Source organism: Myotis davidii, unplaced genomic scaffold (genome assembly GCF_000327345.1).
Source record: "Myotis davidii unplaced genomic scaffold, ASM32734v1 scaffold496, whole genome shotgun sequence".
Taxonomy (NCBI): Eukaryota; Metazoa; Chordata; class Mammalia; order Chiroptera; family Vespertilionidae; genus Myotis; species Myotis davidii.
In genome coordinates this window covers 7,269,996-7,275,757 of record NW_006289398.1, presented here as the reverse complement: position 1 = coordinate 7,275,757, position 5,762 = coordinate 7,269,996, and the positions used below count along the sequence as shown (strand labels likewise).

The following is a 5,762-nucleotide window of genomic DNA, read 5'->3' as shown; positions in this document are numbered from 1 at the left end:
CTTCCCCAGTGTCACTCCGTCTGCTAACGGCTTACAGGGACAGCCTGGCCCGGGTTCGAGAGGCTCCCTGCCCCTCGCCCCCCATCTGCTGCCTGTGTTCTGTCTGATTCTGTTTGTTTCTATTTTGCCTACAAACCAACTGTGGTGTATTTCTTCCCCCTCCTCTTCCTCATTCACGGTATTTGGAGAAGCCTGAACCCGGAGGGATCCCGGCCGAATTGGCCTGGTGCGCTGGGCTGGGTGAGAAGTGTGTGTGGAGGGAGGAAGGGGGAGGCGAGCTGGCCGTGGGGTAGGAAGGCCCTCCTCTCCTCTGGGGTCTGCCTGCGGCCCAGCCTTAGATCTTCCTGAGAGATTAACAAGGGAAAGTGTCCCCAGTTCATTACAGACTCATGTGTGGGGCCAGACCCCACATCCAGGGGAGGCCCAGGGACAGGCAGTCACCTGGAGGCACAGGTGCCCTGAGGGGGACAGGGCCGGAGCCTGGGCCTGGGAGGGGAGCCAGGACCCCAGGAGCCAGGACCGGCAGATAACGGAGCAGATGCTCCCTGATGAGAGGCTTGCTGCCAGGATCCTCATCCTGGGCTGACCCGGTTGGAGCGAGGCCCCTCCTCTAATCCCTCCAGGCGCTCCCTTTAGCCTGTAGCTCAGAACAGTCGCCTGCTCACCTGGCCAGGCCCGTTCCGAGCCAGCTCAGAGCCACGGAGCTGAGAAGACAGGAATAGTGAGCCCTGAGTCAGACAGAGGGTCCAGCACTTCCGCAGGGACCTGCCCACCCTCTACTTCATTCACTGAGAGGCTGGAGACCTGAGCCTGACAGCCCTTCAGGCTAGACCAGCGGTTCTCAACCTGTGGGTCAAGATCCCTTTGGCGGTCGAACGACCCTTTCACAGGGGTCGCCTAAGACCATCCTGCATATCAGATATTTACGTGACGATTCATCACAGTAGCAACGTTACAGTTATGAAGTAGCAACGAGAATAATGTTATGGTTGGGGCACAACATGAGGAGCTGTATTTAAAGGGCCAGAAGGTTGAGAACCACTGCTCTGGAGGGAGACCAGGCCCCGAACGCTGGGTTGGAAGCCCAAGCTCTGTAACCTCAGAAGGACGAGGGAACCGGAAGTACAATGGCCGAGACTTAGCTCAGCGTCACTCGCCTCACCCCCCAAAACTGGACGAAGGGAATCTAGACTCGCCCAGGTTCTCGGATTGGCCCCCAAAGCAAATGTGAGCCCTCCCCAATGAAACCAGGATCACCCTCGCCTCCAGGTCCTTCTACTCCGTCCCATGTACTCGTGGAGCACGCCCGGCACCTCATCACACCAGCCAGGCGGGCAGGAGGTGCCCCCGTAGTAGGAGTGGGGGGCGGTGCGCAATAGAGACCGGCAGGGAACCCAAAGGGCGGAGTGACCAGAAACAGACTTTTATAGCAAAAGGTGGAGAGAAATATACTCAAGAACCAAATTCATGGAAAATGTTTGTTGATACAAAAAGAAGCAAATGGAAATTCTGTAACTTAAAAAAAATCACAGTGGCCAAAGGTAAGAAACCCATGATGGTGACAAGTACTGGTCGTTGGTGAGCATTAGCCGCAGGCACCCCGCTGTCGGGCAGGTGGCAGCTGGACTCTGGCCTCCTTGGTCTGTTCTGTGGTTCTGGGATGGGTCTGCCAGTCACGGGAGTCCTGCCAGCAAGGGGTGCTGGTCCGGCGGCTGCAGTGTCAGCCACCTGGCTGCAGAGCGAGCCCTGGTCACCTGGGGGACCCTTTGGTGGCCCTTGCCGCTGTGTCCCCAGGGGCAAGGCAGACGTCCCCGCTCCCGCTCCCGGCCGGAGAACTGCCGGGAGATTCCTACGGCTCCCTTAGCGATGGGAGAGGCGGGAACGGGCTGTGGCTCTTTGGGGCCATTTCAAGAGCAGCTACGTTTTATTCTGTGTTTTCAGTGTCTCTCACTGGAGTCAGGTAGTGACGAAAGCAGTCCGTGTTCACTGGAAGAATCACATGTAAATTACAAGTAACACTGCTCTCTGCACACAGACTTACTGAACTCTTTTCCGCTTTCATTACCTTTCCAGTTTTTTTTAGGAAAGGAAGTTTTAGTTAAAATGTTGGCCTGGCATTGTTCTTCTCTCTGGCAATTGTTTTAAAAATGGGGAATAGTTAGGTTATGAAACTTGAAATGCTACTTTTTCCCAGAAATTCTTCTGATAGATTTGTGTAGGGGAGTAATAATTGGCACGATACTGCAGGCGGGAGCCGACCCTTCACTTGGAATTAAGACAAGCCCTCTATTTCAACATACTCAGTTGGTCATCGTAACTTACGGTATTGAGATCAAGACCGCCTGTGATCTGTTTGACGTTCTTGTCCAGGGGCTGCGGGAGGAGCCGCTTGGGGAACGTGACCTCTGGGGAGTTTTCCCACATCCGGCCTTTCTTTGTTGAGTGTCACTGGCCACGTCCGGTGCGGGGCTGCCTCCCGATGGGCTGCCTCCCCGATGGGCTGCCTCCCCATGGGCTGCCTCCCCGATGGGCTGCCTCCCCATGGGCTCCCTCCCCGATGGGCTCCCTCCCCGATGGGCTGCCTCCCCGATGGGCTGCCTCCCCGATGGGCTGCCTCCCCGATGGGCTGCTGAGCTGATGTCCAGGTGCTGGGCCATTGCTCCGTGGCGGCCGGGAGCTGACCTGTCGGTTGGTATTACCTGCAGGTGCTGCTGCACTGGACCCACGTGTCCCTGGCGTTTCCATTATCCGTTAGCCTCGTGCTAGGCCAATAGCAAGCACACAGCACCAGAACCCTCGCCTTTCTCTTTCCCGTCACTTTGTAGCCGTAAGAGAAGAGAGTATTTGTTTTCACGACAGTAGAATTAAAACAACTTAAACATATTTTTTAAACCAAAATTTGAAGGCATGGCTTGCATTAAGAGAATTTGAAATTCATTCTTAGCTCAGCGTTTTTCGGTCTGTACATAGCTAAGAGTTGTGGGCCGGAGATGTCCACACGCGGTGATGAGGATGTGCACCCACCGCAAAGCAGCAGCCTGGCTCTCCAAGGTCAGAAGCCTGCGCCGTCAGCACTCACGTTTCGTCAGCCTCCCTGGCAGCTCAGAGCGATGGGAACAGCCTGTAAGAATGCGGCTGCCTGTTCACACGCGTGTGCCGGTGCATTTGAGATGTATGTGTACTTACGTCCATCATGAACCATGAAAATGCACATTTTAAAATTGTAAGGTGTCATCATTAACCTTGATAAATTACCTCCTACTTATTAACTGCATTAAAACTTTTGATTTCACTTTATAATGTTATCAGTAATAGTTGAATATGCCTTCTTTATTTTTGAAAAGTGTTTAACTATGCCACACAGTAATTCAGACGCATGTGAATTCCACGTCGGTCTCATTCAACCATCACCTCAAAGTGTCTGTTGAAATCGCTGGTAAATTCCCATCCTCCGTGGGGTCGCTCAGTTCCTACGTCAGTGGCTGCAGGGCAGGCTGTGTGCGCGAGGACTAATGTTAAACCTACGGAAGTAGATGGATTTGAGAACCAATAGAAACAGAAGAGCCGGGGCGGCTGGGCCCCTGGGAACAGTGTGTGGGGCGAGGTGGGGGCAGTGTTCTGAGCCAGGATGTCGTGGGCATCAAGGCGGCCCAGGTCCCAGGGCGTCCCTCAGCGAGGACTGGGACGATGCTTGCTCAGCTTCCTCCTGCCGCCCGAGAGCCGCCGGCAGACCCGCAGGGCCCCGGCAGGAGCAGCGAGCACATGGCCGTGTTGGTGTGTGTTTATTGGCCTGATATTTTTTGAATTCTTGATCCCCTTCTCATTTTTAAAAAAATGTATTTTATTGATTTTTTACAGAGAGGAAGGGAGAGGGATAGAGAGTTAGAAACATCGATGAGAGAGAAACATCGATCAGCTGCCTCCTGCACATCCCCCACTGGGGATGTGCCTGCAACCAAGGTACATGCCCTTGACAGGAATCGAATCCGGGACCCTTCAGTCCGCAGGCCGACGCTCTATCCACTGAGCCAAACCGGTCAGGGCTCTTTTTTTTTTTAACGCACGGCCCGTGGGCAGGTGTCTGGGGGCCTGGGCGTCGGCCATGCGCGAGGGCGGCTTCAGCCCAGAGCCTTCCTCGGAGGGTGACCTTCCCGGGGTCACACTTGTTCCTAAACTTCAGAGCAGCAGCCTGGTCGGCAGGAGGGTGGAGGCAGGTGCAAGAGCCAAAAATGCTTCAGGAATTCAAGCAGTGGAAGCTAGAAGAGACGCCGGGTAGAAGTACGGTTCCTTCGTTTATAAGGTTGTTAAATGAAAATGTGGGATTTTGAGTCATGAGCTAAACTATTTTTTTTAAATCTTGCTGAAGGTTAAACGCCTTTTTTCTGTAGCGCGACTGCAAATAAATAGAATGCGAGACGAATGTCACGACTAGTGTATCTCATGCCTTCTTTGCAGTGGGGCAGCCGGGCTCACGCAGGTGGGAAGTAACATGGAGGAAGCAGTCCTGTGAGCCTGGGCAAATGAAAGCCCACACCCCGAGTCCTTCTCCGAACAGTGTCCTCCGGGTAGAACGATTCTTTGTAAAAGTGTTTTCAGATCCAACGCCAGTTCAGTTTAGAAATGTAAGTTCTGTATTTGCTCTGTGAGATGAAGCTCTAAGCATCTGTTTCTAATAATTCCGTTAAAATATGCAGAGTTGTATATTTTTAGAGAATCTGTTTTGAAAAGATGCCCAGATATTTGTTTGAACAGGCACAGAGCATCTTGATGGAAACTGTTGGAAAAGGAAAACTTTCCAAGTTGTTCCCGCTCAGATGCCCAAGCCCACTAAGCGGGTAGAGGTAGCACCTGGGTGGGTGCCGGACAGCCAGCACGGCAGTGCCCCCGACCCCTGCCCGCAGCCCAGGGCGGACCTGACTCCACCGCGGCTCAGCAACGGCTGCCAGTGGGACGTCCCTGTCCCTCTGTCGGTGCCGCACTCCTTGGTCCTGTTGGTGCACCAGGGCTGGTCTCCGTCCCCGCTCTAAGGCAACATCGAAGCTGTAATTCCTCTTGAACTTTGGGGTGTCATTGCTGTAGAACAAGGAAGCCCCGTAGGATGAGACCTCCCAGGGTGATTGCATGTCTCCCGGACATACGTTTTTTAAAATGTTTCTTTTGATTTTTAGAGAGAGAGGAAGGGAGTGAGAGATAGAAACATCCACGAGAGAGAAACATCATCGATCGGCTGCCTCCTGCACGCCCCCTACTAGGGATTGAGCCTGCAATCCAGGCATGTGCCCTGACCGGGAATCAAACCAGCGACCTCTTGGTTCATGGGTGGATGCTCAACCACCGAGCCACGCCAGCCGGGCAGACATCATGTTTCTACATTGCTGCTTAGTACTGCTGAGTGTCAGTCCTACTCTAAATTACACAGGACAGCAGATGCCGGGGGCGGGGGGGGGCTTTCTCAGGCTACTCATGTGTAAGCAGGGCCGGTGTATTCCCCCTCTGACCCTCTCATTCTCCCCCTGTCCACGTGAGGTTTATGGAAACCACTCGCTTCACTTCGCTTCTCGGCCCAGTTTAGAGAGCAGGTCAGGCGGTCTCGGTACCCATGCGTCTGCACTGGTGAGGGCTCTGCCTCGATGTGTGTTGGGTTAAAGTAGAACGTACCCTCCGTGTCCGATGGCTCTGGTGGGGATAAATAATAAAAGAAAGACTCAGAGATTCTGTGTCATGAGAGACTAGACTGCGCCTCGCAGCTATCGCCGTTTCTC

At 53.9% G+C, this 5,762-nt stretch overlaps 1 protein-coding gene across 6 annotated transcripts in view; it reads left to right on the top strand.

Moving 5' to 3' along the window:
- SLC38A9 (solute carrier family 38 member 9) overlaps positions 1–5,762 on the top strand; it is a 44,743-nt gene that overhangs the window by 11,707 nt on the left and 27,274 nt on the right. The gene's annotated exons all lie outside the window — the stretch shown is intronic.